A 13,510-nucleotide genomic window follows, 5' to 3' on the forward strand; every position below is an offset into this window, starting at 1 on the left:
TTGAACTTGAATATGTGGAAATTAAATAATTGTTTTACTTAAAACTCCTTCATAAGCTGAAAATTGTGTTCATTGTAGAAAGTTCATATCTGGCCCCATTCTTCCTCTGGAGAGACTCCTGGTGCGTGCTGCGTCCAGGACCCTCCAACCTGGAGAGCTACAGTCTTGGCCAGCAGGACACAGATGCTGGCACGGAATGTCTCATGCTGCTTGTGCGGAGTGCAACTCCAGACGCGTCTGGCATTGGTTTCCTCTGGATATTCTTCTCCCTGAGGCCCCCTTCTCAGCGGTGACCTGGGTTCTTGGCAAGAAGTTGCTTACATGCTGCCAAAGCTGGGGGTGGAAACAGAAACACCATCAGTCACACAAATCAAGAGGAGAAACATCGATATGCTTTGGCGGGGAGGGGAGCTGTTTTAGAGTAAGCCTAGATTCAGTGCCAGCTTCTCAAGTCATCAAGGTCAAAGGGAGTGGGCAGAACAACAGGTAGCAGACACATGTGGAATGAAAGCACAGAGATGTTCCATATAAGCTTTCGATTTCAATAATATCTGTGGCCAACTTTCTGAATAGAAAGTATATGGATATATGACACATTCTCAAAGAGGGGATACTGTGCAAAGTGTATTTCCCTCCTACTTGTCCCCCAGCTACCCAGAGTTCTTATCTGCAGAGGCAACCATGTTATCGGCCTCATATTCTTCCCAAGGAATTCTACGCTTATACAAGGAAATCACAATTGATCTTTTCTGCTCACCCCCCCTCAATCTGGCAACAATAATGATGCCATACTCAGCACACTGTTCTTCAACTTGGGTTTTTTTTTTTTGTTTTGTCTTTAGCTTATTATATCTTGCAAGAATATTCCATCAGTGCATACAGGGCTCCCTCACTCTTCACAGGTACACAGTTTTCAACTACTGTACCATAAGTTAGTTAACTGGTTTCCTGAGGTTGGACACTACATTTTTGTTGTTATAAATAATGTAATGAATAACCACGTGCATATGTGATTTAGCACACAAAATGCACATGCAAATACAAATATAAATATATTTTCAAGATAAATTCCTAGAAATGGAATTGCAGGGGAAAAGGAAGCAGAGTTTTAATTTTATAAGACATCATCCCAGGGTGCCTGGGTGGCTCAGTCACTTGAGCATCCAACTTCGGCTCAGGTCATAATGTCAGGGTTTGTGGGTTTGAGCCCTGTGTCAGGCTCTGTGCTGACAGTGCAGAGACCGCTTCAGAATCTCCATCTCCCTCTCTTGGCCCCTCCCCTGCTCACGCCCTCTCTCTCTCAAACATAAACATTTAAAAAAGAAAAAAAAAAAGATACTCTGTTTTCTCCAAGGAGATTAAACTCCTCTCTCTAGCTGTCTATCTCCCCACATTGGTCATTCTCTTTTGTTTTAAAGACTTCTTTGTAGACCAGTTTTGGGTTCATAGCAAAACTGAAAGGAAGATACAGAGATTTCCCATGTACCCTGTCCCTACATATATACAGCCACCCCCGTTATTAACATCCCCACCAGAAAAGTGCATTTGTTACAAGTGTTGCTGAACCTACACTGACACATCATAGTCACCCCAAGCGCACACTTACATCAGGGTTCACCCTTGGTGCTGTATGCTTTAGAAGCCTGCACAAATGCAAAGCACATGTATCCATCATTATACTATCACACAGTAGTTTTTCACTGCCCTAAAATCCCCTGTGCTCCAATTACTCATCCTTCCCTTTCCCGAACCCCTGGCCACCACTGATCTTTTACTGTCTCCACAGTTTTGCCTTTTCCAGAATGTCTTATAATTGGAATTATATTTTCGGATTGGCTTCTTCCACTTAACATGGCCACTCATAAACTCCACTATTTTAAATATCTTAACAAAAGTATTTCAATTTTAGGTTTCTTATTCCTTTAAAACAATTTTTTTAATGTTCTTATTTATTTTTGAGAGAGAGAATGTGAGTAAGGGAAGGGGCAAAGAGAAACGGAGACAGAATCTTAAGCAGGCTCTGAGCTGTCAGCACAGAGTCCAACGTGGGACTCGAACTCAGGAACCACGAGATCAAGACCTGGATGGAAGTTGGACGCTTAACTGACTGAGCCACCCGGGCGTCCCTTACATTACTTACTCCTAACCACAAGTTACCAGTGCAAGCCCTGCACTTGGGAGCACCTTTTCAAATCTCTGGCACACACCGGGGCTTTGCACCAGTCACCTCTGGCTCTGTTCCTATGCATTTACACGTTCAAGAAACTGAACAGACAGCAGGTTACAACCTTCACCTTAAACTGTGTCCAGTGCCTTTCTGCACAGAACTCTCAAAACCTTTCACATGTTCTCTCAGAACTTGTCAACAGTATTATTTCCACATCACCCATCATGAAATAAGCAAGACACAGACAGATCACCCTCTTCTGACTCCTAACCCAGTACTGCTCCCAGTACAGTCCTGTACATTTGGTGATTAAATGAAAAAGACATGCCATTTTGTGGCACCAAGTCACAAATACTAGTTCCTGTTTGGGATCCTCCAGTTCTTCCACTTTTGCACTATCATTATCACTGCTAACATACTGAATGCAACGTGACAGATCCTGAGCTAACCTCACAAACATTTTACATACCCTACCCTCACTTACGTCTCACAACAGCCCTGTGGTGGAGTTCTTATCATCACTGCTATTTTACAAAGGAGGAAATCAAGGCTTAGAGGATCAGGTAAGTTAAGGGAATCATACAGCTACTAAGTATCGGAGCACGAATTTGCACCAGTGGATGTGTCTCCTAGCCCAAGCTCTTTAACCATGCCCTCCTACCTCCCAAACTACCATCTTGCAATGAATGAACACTTCCTTCATGGCAGAGCTGCTCTACAGAACTTCTTGTGGTCAGAGAAAAACCACAAGGCAAATCTGGATTCATGTATCAGAATTTGGAGTTCTCAGAATCCAAGGTACAAACCTGCTCTTTCATTTTTATAAACTGGCTAAACTGACTGTACATGCCAGATTTTTAACAGCACACCAACAGAGGTTGAGGAAATTAGATAGATTTCTGAGACTTCATTTAATTTGCTGAGTCACTGTATTCTTTAAACCTGTCTCATTCCAGCCTAATTCTAGGGCCACATCTCTGTTCCACTCTTCTGTCCTTGTTCCCCTTGTCTAACACTCCCATGGGAAAGAAGGAACAAAACCCCTGTGCCCCACTGGTCAAGGTTACCCTGGGTTCCATGGACCCAAGATGACTGACACCAGGGTCCTTTGACTTCCCATGCCAGAGTTTAGATCTCTTTTCCTTGAATCACAATCAACTGAGAATTCCCAAGGTTATTCTGGGTTCATGTCCCCAAAACATTAAACACATTTAGCAATAAACTAATTTCTTCAGGGGTTGATGAACCATAGCCCAAAGGCTAAATCTGGCTTTGGCCTGTTTTTCTAAGCCAGGAGTGAGCTAGGAATGGTTTTTACATCTTTAAAGAGTTGTAAAAAATGAAGAATAATCTATGACACAGACCACAGCAAAACCTATTTACTATCTGACCCTACACACTTTGCCAACCCATGACCCAGCTGCTCCTTTTTCCTCTGAGAGGCACTGAACTCACGCCCCATCCCATGGTTCCACCCCACCCCTCGAGTTCATGTTTATGGGTGCCAGACTCCAGAACAGAGAACAGCAACGTAGCCAAACAAGTTATCTGGCCAAGACTAAACAATCCCCATGTAGATTCTCAGAAGTAAAGAGAAAGAGCAAGCAAACCACAGTTATCAAACAGAGTCCCAAATATCTTGCTGGATCAGCAGAGCAGCCATTAAATCCGGAAGACTGGTTGGTGTCTTAGGCCCCATAACACAAACTTTGATCTCTGAAATAGTATCAGAAAATCAGTCACTTCAGAGCTCCACCACACAATTCCCAGATGACTGTTCACTTAAGAGAAGATATCACTTTGCTTCACGTAAATATAACCATGACTCCACAAGCATGAGGTATTTACTCATTCTCCTGACTTCCACAGCTTTCAGCCAGACTCACTGAGAGTAATTTGGACCAAAGTTGCCCCAGGAACCCAAATGGTCCAGAGAAAAACAGAAGAACCAAGTAGTTCTGAGCCTTTTAGGAGGGAGGGTGGCTTCATCCTAGGAATGTGACAGAGCCCATCACTAAGTTACCTAAACTCTTCAAGCCACTGAACGGCAAATCTGGGACTTTAAGCCCCCAAATGACCCAGTTTCCAGGGCTCCTCAGATCTGAGAGTGATGAGTTCATTCATTCAACAAATACTCAATGGGCACATTACTATGTCTCACACATTATGTCAGGCATTATTTAGTGCCTAGAGACAAGTGTTAAGCAAATAAGCATACACAAAGTCATAATTTCACACTTTGATAATTGTTAGCAAGGCAAAGATAATTCTGGGAAAGAAAATAACAGAGGTAATTTAATATAGGTCATCTAAACCAATTTTGATCCAATCACAAGTCAGAGACTATTATGATTCCTAACTGCAAAACCAAATACAGCTGAAACTGGAATAACAATATGGGTTTGAACTACATGGGTCCACTTACATGTGGATTATTTTCTGATACAATACTGTATTTTCCCTTATGATTTTCCTAATAACATTTTCTTTTTCTAGCTTACTTTTTTCTTTAAAAAAATTTTTTTAATGCTTATTTTATTTTTGAGAGGGAGAGAGAGAGAGACAGAGTGTGAGCGGGGAAGGGGCAGGGAGAGAGGGAGACACAGAATCCGAAGCAGGCTCCAGGCTCTGAGCTGTCAGCACAGAGCCCACTGTAGGGCTTGAACTCATGATCTGTGAGATCATGACTGGAGCCAAAGTCAGATGCCTAACTGACTAAGCCACCCAGATGCCCCTAGCTTACTTTTTAATAAGAATAGAGTACATGATACATGAACAAAATATATATCAACCAACTATTTATCAGTAAGGCTTCAGGTCAACAGTAGGCTATAAGTTTGGGGAAGGTCGAAGTTACATGCAGATTTTGTCAGCGCCTCTACTGCCCAGGTTGTTCAAGGGTCAATTGCCCAGGAAACTTCCTACTTCAGGAGACCATGACTACCAGAATATACCCAGAGGGATGCCACCACATATCAACTCAAAGGAAAAAAACACAGGGTTAATACATTTTTCAAGCACAATGTCTGTCACATATTAGATCTCAATAAATGGTACGTACTACCCTTCCATTAGGGTCAGAAGAAACCCAGAGTATTGTCTTCGGTTACAAATGCTAAACTTTAAGAGGGCTACAGGGAGGAAAGCATTTCAAAGTATGTCCTAAAACCCACATGCCAAAAAATACTACCTGCCTAGCAAGTGCTAGGTGCTCAATAAAAAGGTTAGCTGTAAAGCATAGAAATGGGAATTAAAACTAGTGAGATGGCCAAAAAAACCCTCCAAAAAACAAAACCAAAAAAACCCCCAATTTCTTTTATAAACCACTGTATTGGTGAAAATGAGAAATTACCCTCAAATACTGCTTGTTGGAGTGTAAAAATGGTACATCCTCTATGGAGAACAACTCAGAAAATGCGATGAGAATTTTACACGCACATAACCTTAGCTCCAGCAATTCTACTTCTGAAAATTTATCCTCAAGATAAATTAGAACAGTAGTTCTCACCCAAAGGCCATTTTACGCCTGCCCACCTTCTCCCTCCCCCAAACATTTGGTTCACGTGCAGACGTTTTTAGTTGTCACAACTTGGGATGGGAGCTACTGGCAACTAGTACAGAGAGGTCAGGGATGCTGCTAAACATCCTGTAATGCACAGATCACCTCCTATGGGAAAGAATGATCCAGCCCCAAATGACAATGGTGCCAAGGTTGAGAAACCCTGTACTGATGCATATACAAAATGATGTGTGCAAGGTTACTGACTGTAGCACTGTTTGTAATATCAAAAGAAATGCCCAAGTCCATTAACAGAAGATACAATGGAACACTATTCATCTGTTAAAAGAAGAAAGACATTTACTTGTGTACAGATAAGAAACAATCTACTAGTTAGATGCAGAACAATGTTCAGAGTAAATACCAACTGTGAGAGAGGAAAAGGAAAAAATACATAGTTTGTATGTATTTGCCAAGATACAGATCTCTGGAAACATACACACAAAATGGCTACAGTTGCCGCCTCTAGGAGTGGAAGGGAGAGGTCACTTTATCTTTGTGCTATTTTTAAAATTGTATTTATCAGGGCGCCTGGGTGGCTCAAGTGAGCCACCGACTCTGCATTTCGACTCTGGATTTCAGCTCGGGTCATGATCTCATGGTTCTGAGAATGAGCTCTGTGCTATCAGAGCAGAACGTGCTTGGGATTCTCGCTCCTCTCTCTGCCCCTCCCCCACTCATGTGCGAGCTCGCACTCTCTCAAAATCAACAAACTTAAAAAATGAAAAAAACTTACAAAAAATAAAAATAAAATTGTATTTATCATTTTAAACAGGTAATAGTGCTGTGTGAATTTAATGTCAAATGTATTAGAGTAGTGGAGTACAAGAAATTTGCTTGAATAGTAAACTAGGGCCTAGGAGGAAATCTACAGTGTTTCCAAGGAAATAAGGCAGTGCTCAGAGCCACTATGCTGAAGTGAACCTGAAGTGCTAAAAAACCAAGAATACACATACAGCAGACATTAATCCTAGATAAAATAAATGGTTCAAAACAAAGCCAAGATACAGTTAAACGATAACTCAATTCACTAGAAAGAAGACAGTAATATATGGTCAGTTTCAGGGTCTTGGTCTTAAGTAAAGTTGTTATGACCTTAAGTACTTTCCCCTTGCCTACAAAGGGCTAACTTGAGTTGGAACTGGGTAACAAGTAACATCCTACCGAGTTCTCCCAAGGCAACATTAAGTCTTCCAAGCTGGAAAAGAAAAAAAAAAAAAAAAAAAAAAAAGAACAAAGTAAACAGGATATTTTGATATTCTGGGGCAATCAGCCTAAGAAAGAACAATGTGATTGCTGGGGTTTTATAACTAAGACGTCTCAGAACACTGCTCTGGGAGCTCATTTCAGAAATGGCACTTTTACATTTGAGTATTGTGTATGTAACTGGAAGCAACTTCCTTGCCTTTTGTTTTTTAAATCTTTTTGTCTGGTTTATTTCACTAGGCATAATTATTCTGAGGAATCACTCATGTTGCCGCACACATGTTGATTCCTTTTTACTGCTGAGCTACAGTCCAATGTATGGCTATACCACATTTGTTTATCCATTCACCTACTGACAGGCAACTGGGTTGTTCCCATTTGGGACTGTCACAAATAAAGCTGCTATCTACAAGTCTTTGTATGGATACACATTGTAATTTCTCTTGGTGAATAACCTAGGAGTCGAATGACTGAGTCTCAAGTAGGTGTGTATTTAGCTGCCACACTGCTTTCTAAGCTGGCTGTACCATTTTGCACCCTCACCAGCCATGTATGAAAGTTCCATTTGCTCCACAACCTTACTCACACTTGATAGGATCAGTCTTTTTAATTTTAGACATACTAATGGATGTGAGGTGGTAACTCATAACTTTAATTTGCCCTAAGGACCAATGACACTGAACATCTTTTGTGCTTATTTACCATCCATCTACCTTGGTGAAGTGTTGAATCTTTTGCCTATTTTTTATTAGGTTATTTTATTACTAAGTTTTGCTATGGGCTATTTTTTTAAAAAACCAAGCTTTCCCCACCCCTCACCCCCAAAAACTAAACAGTGTTATTTGAAATTAGAAGGTATTATTACCGGACTACACACTTAAACATTGTGAAGATGGTTTTAAAAAAAGAGAGAGAAGTTTGATCCCACAGACAAAAAATAAATAAAATAAATAAAAAATAAATAAAAAGAGAGAAAGCGTTTCATCACAAAGGTACAAAATTTGTGGACTGGCAGACTTCTTTGTTCAATGTGCCACAAATTTGAAACAATCCTAACTACACTAAAACATGAAACAAAAAAATGAATGACCACAACCACAAACTCTATTTTAACCTCAGAACAGAGTATTACTAAGAACCTAAAATGCTCCTTTCTCTTTATGTTCAGCTGACAGTGATCTGCACTGTCCCACACAGCAGCCACTAACCACACAGAACTCTTGAGCTCTTGAAATGTGGGTAGTCCAAACTGAAATGTGCTGTAAAGTACACACTAGATTTAAATGACGATGAAAAAAATGAATGTAAAAGACCTCATTAATAATCTGTATATTGATTATACATTGAAATGATATTCTGGATCATTTTGGTTAAATAAAATATATGATTATAATGATTTTCATGTGTTTCTTTGTTCTTTTTTTTAAAGTGGCTACTACAAAATTTAAAATTATGGGGGCGCCTGGGTGGCTCAGTCCATAAAGCATCCAACTTTGGCTCAGGTCATGATCTCACAGTTCGTGGGTATGAGCCCCGCACTGGGCTCTGTGCTGACAGCTAGAGCCTGGAGCCTGTTTCGGATTCTGTCTCCCTCTCCCTGCCCCTCCCCTGCTCATGCTCTCCCTCAAAAAAAACACAAAAAACATTTAAAAAATAATGCATGTGGTGTGTATTTTACTGGATAGCACTGATCAAAACTTTTAAGCAGACCCTGAAAATAAAATATGTCTAACTGGTAAAGAAAAAAATATATATACATATAATATTTTTTCCTTCCCCATTGCTTTGTGGTGTGAAGAAAATGGTAGAGTGGAGGAGCTTAGAACTGGAACTCAGGAGTCTTTCTGGCTAAGGGTTCAGGCACAGCTGTTACTATCTGGTCTGTAACTCATTCAGCTTCCATGGATTTAAATTTCCTCACCAGTTTTTTGGTATTTTAATTCAAAACGTCAACAGAAATTTATTAGGCTCCTTCTTACAAAGCATTATTCTAATACTGCAGATCTTAGGCTTACAGTCTAAAAGGAAGTGCAATCCAAATACACTAACAACTACTCCAGAAGGCAAATTAAAAGAGTGCCCAATGAAAGGAGACAAAACCCTGTGACTGGGTGACAGGTGTATATGTGTGCCTGTGTTTTAAAGGAGAGACAGCACCTTTAAAGAGTTAGGAAAAACTCCAATCTTTGTAACATTCCTACCAACTCTCAACTTCTGTGCTTTTAAAAAGCATTCTTCATGCTATAGTAAGTATTTTGTAGTTTGGTGATAACATGGAATTGATGATATTTGGTCAAGTCCTCCCTTGAGCATAATGATATAGAAAGAAGTAAATGACAGGCTATAATCAGGTTCTACTTTACTTGAAGAAACAATTTTACAATATATTTCAACCAGGGTCAAATCATCTCTAGCTTCTATCTCCAGAAAGCAAGAAATCTATAATAAGATGTAACATTTTGTGATGTGCACATAGATAAATGTTTTTTTCTTCAGCAAAAACCATTTTTACCAGGCTAGAATCCTAACTAACCACTGCACTTTCTGAAGCCACAAACACAAAAAAACCCCACACAAAACATGATTTCTCCCCACACCCATGTCTTTATGGGTAATGATTTACCAACACACCCAGATACTGCTATTTAACCGGTTATTTCCAAAACCTGGATGAGCATGACAACCACTGCATTTAGGTCACAAACTAACAAAAGTCCATCCTGAAAATAATTTATAAATAACTATGTCACATTACAGAACCTAAATTTATAAGCAAGCTCTATAGGACCTCTAAATACAAAGATTCCTTTATTCACAACATTCTTTGGAGGTACAATATCCCCTCCAACTTTAGGGTGGAGATTGGGGTACAAGTACTGAGTTTACCGGTCTTTCTGGAGATAAGAAAACTTAACAGCACAGAGTGTGCTAAGAAATACATACCATTGTTTTATTTATAAAAACAAAAACAAAAACAAAAAGTGCCTAATCCATGTTAGATCCAGCCTAGGATTCTTATCTGTTAATAGCAAGAAAGGATGCTTCCTGGAAGGGTGCTATCTTCTCTTTGTCATCAAGAGCAAAATTTCAGGATCGAATACCGAATCATCCCAGTTCCCCTTAGTTACCCTTTTCTTAAATAGCTGTGAATGTTGTCTACATCTTTTTTAAGGTTGTTTGTACTCTCAGTCTGGTATTCCCCTTCTAAGGTCAGAATTTTCCCATGCTTCCTAAAAGCTGTGATTAGAATTTCTCATCTGTCCCATATCTAAAGAAGTATTTACGTTTATTTATTTATTTATTTATTTGGAGAGAGAGAGACAGAGAGAAGGGGAGAGAGAGAAGACTCCCAAGCAGGCTCCATGCTGTCAGCACAGAGTCCAATGTGGGGCTAGAACACACAAACCATGAGATCACAACCTGAGCTGAAACCAAGAGTCAGCCACTCAACTAACTCAGCCACCCAGGTGCCCCTAGTTTAAGAAATATTTTAAGACAGATCCCCTAGTTTCATTATTCTGGAATTTGATGGAAAAGTTCATATTAACCCATCCAAACCCTTCATTGTAAGAGTTTTCAGTTACAGCCCTTCTACACGTTTTCCTCTCCTGAAAGATACAACTTTTAAAGGCAAGGACTATGGTACAGGAAAAAGGAGACTGAATGTGGAGTTGGGAGAGGTTTCCAGACTCAGGACTCTTATTCCTGTAGATCTGGACAAGTCACTGCACCTCTAGGGACTTTGAGGTGGCATCAGAAATGAAGAAGTTAGACAACATGATCTGGAAGTTCTCATCCAGATCTGAAAGACTTTTTGTTTCAACCTGTCCTCCAGCAGCTTCATCATTTTAGATACTCTTTTTTGGCCCCTCTCCAATGCTTATGTATTTCTTAGTCAAAGGACTTCCAATAGAATATGTCCCTAAAAAGTACATTATGACTTTATACAACAGTAAGATTTTTATTTTGAATCCCAAACTACTTTTGACATCAAGGATTTATCCCAGAGCTTGCCAGGTGCGGGGGGGATGGATAGGGATGTGGATGGGACAGACTTAACGTAAAGATCAACTGTTGGGGCTGGATGATGAATACATGCTGGTTTATTATTCAGCTATTTTTGTATGTCTGAAATTCTCCATAATACAAAGTTAGAAAAAAAAATCACTATCAAAGTGAGAGAAGAATGGCATTATTACAGAACTCTTTCCTACAGTCTCTGGCATAGGATAACTGCTTTCACACCATTTCCCTTGGGTTGAGACAGAATCGACAGGATACGAAACTAAGCAGAGAGGCACTCAAAGTTCAGCCAAAATTAAGGAAAATGAACCAGAAAAGGAATTGTTCTCAAGAAGGTTATCACTGAGAAGATCCATGGCACGGAGGGCACGAGCAGTGAGAGGCACTTAGATCTAGCACAGTAATGAACTTGTTTCCACAAAGCTATACCATATGTTTCATGCGGGAGATTTTCCCTAAACTTTTAAACAGCGAAAGTTAAAACCCTATGTGAAACGGAAGTGAGGAAATAAACCCTCTGGTAGGAGGATGCCTTGCAGGACATGAAATCAAAACGGAAAGGCAAGGGATTTCGGGGGTTAGGGAATTCTAAAGAAAGAAAAATGGGTTCCTTTGGAGAACAAGCGAGGAGAATATCAATCCCGGGGAAGCCAAAGTCCCTAAGAAAAGAAATCACAGGTGAAGGCGCTTCCTCGTGATCTCTACTATCCCCCACCCCCTTCAGCCCTCCCAGGCTCCACTCCTCCACGCTCGGGGTGCGGACTGCGGAGCACCTGGGATGCGGGCGAACCCCGAAGAGCCCATTCGGAGAGGAGCCTGCCGGAGCAGGGAGTGGAGGGACCAGCCCAGCACCGGCCTCTGGGAGGGCTGGGCGCGGGCTCCGGGGCGCTGTGGCGGGACTGCAAGGCGGCGCGGCCAGCGCCCGGGGAGGGGCGCGGACTGTTCCACTGCGGGCGAGGGGGCGGAACGTTCCTACCGGCTGGGAAACCCCAGGAAGCGGTAATGGTGCCTCCTGACGCCGGAGCGGCGTAGGGAGGGTGTCCCCGGCCCTCAGGCCCCTCGCTGGGCTCCTCGCCCCGAACCCCCCGGCCCGTTGTCGGCTCCCCTGGGGCCAGTGACCTTCAGGACGGGGGATAATTCGGTCATACTCACCGACCGCGAGGCTCCGGGGCTCCCAGTCCCTCCGTGAACGATCCCTCCCGCCCTTGGCCGCCGCCGCCGGCCGAGGCGTGCGTAAAGACGTGCGCGCGCCCGCCCTTTGTCTACGCCGCTTTGACGTGACCCCTCGCGTCCCATCCCCACCCCTCCCGCCGTTTAATCTCTCGCCCGGCACCCGAGCGCCGGGCGCGCGCCGGGCGGGGGCCCCGAGAGGCGGGGCGGGGGACAGGGCGCCTCGTCACCTGCCCACGGCCGGGCGAGCCCGGGACCGACAGAGGCGCCCCCTGGCGGGCCAGCTGCCGTTACCTCGGGCTGGCCCGGAGCCGCGGAGGCTGGTGCTGTGCTTCCAGGGTCCTGGTCGCCTGCCTCTCATTGTGGCGCGCATCCCCCAGGATTCCTGCTCTGATAAGGGTCTGCGCTTCCTAAAAGGGAGTCTCCACGTTTCTGAGCTGTGCCCGGGCCTGAATACTGGCTACTTTATTTCCCCGAGGTGCGCTCGTATAGATTCTAAAGAGAGTGAAATCAGCCCTGATCAGCAAGAAGAGGCTTGAGTCACTAAATTATCTTGTCATCTTGGGGCTGTTGGGAGTATTCGGTGAGATACAGTTCTGGATGTAAAGAACGTAGCCCGAGGCCTGGAATGCTCAAGAAACATTAGCTGCCATTACCGTCACTGCCAGCACCACCACCACCACCACCACCACCACCACCATCATCATCATCATCGCCATCATCAGTATCATCCCTGAGTCTCATCTGTCTTACTAGTGAAGCCAGGGAGTTCAAGGGGTTTGTAAGGACGATTTCCGTGTTCCCTCGCAGGTGTAACTCTCCAACGTCTACTTCAATTCGGAAGGGATCTCTCGGCTGAAGTCTAGCTCGTGCCTGCTGGACTTTGCCTGTGTATTTCAAACCATCTCTTGGACTTCAAATGCCTAACCCAAGTGTATCATCTTCCCTAAAGTGGATTCTTCTTAGAAAAAAAAATTAACCCTTCTTCTTTTTGCTCTTAAAATACATTTTTGCCTCCAAAAGCAGCACTCCCTCCCCCTACCCCTTCATTCTTTATACTATTGTCAGATTGCCATTCCCTGCTAAATAACCTGATAATAAATCTTCAGGATAAAGTCCACATCCTTAGACCTCAAAATCTGACTGTAAGAATGATGGCTGTGCTCCAAAAACACTCATCCCCACACCTGTTTGGGTCTTATCACATATTTGTGAACTCAATCATTTATCTGGTCATTTAACATACCTTCATTTGAGCCCTCCCTATATGGCCAGTTTTTGCCAGGGCCCCAATGATACAAAGTTGAATAATGCATGGCCATGTCAAATCTTCCACTAGATTAAATTCCATAAAAGAATACTGGACATCATACATTTTTGTGTCC

At 42.6% G+C, this 13,510-nt stretch overlaps 1 long non-coding RNA gene across 1 annotated transcript; it reads right to left on the minus strand.

The window, feature by feature from the left end:
- Nucleotides 1-263: 263 nt before the first annotated feature.
- On the minus strand, nucleotides 264-12,475 carry LOC111560122. Its single transcript, XR_002741697.2, has 2 exons — nucleotides 12,108-12,475; nucleotides 264-333 (listed from the first exon to the last, which is right to left on the minus strand). It is a non-coding gene; the product is annotated as an uncharacterized LOC111560122 (long non-coding RNA).
- Nucleotides 12,476-13,510: the final 1,035 nt, after the last annotated feature.

This window comes from Felis catus, chromosome B1 (assembly GCF_018350175.1).
Source record: "Felis catus isolate Fca126 chromosome B1, F.catus_Fca126_mat1.0, whole genome shotgun sequence".
NCBI lineage: Eukaryota > Metazoa > Chordata > Mammalia > Carnivora > Felidae > Felis > Felis catus.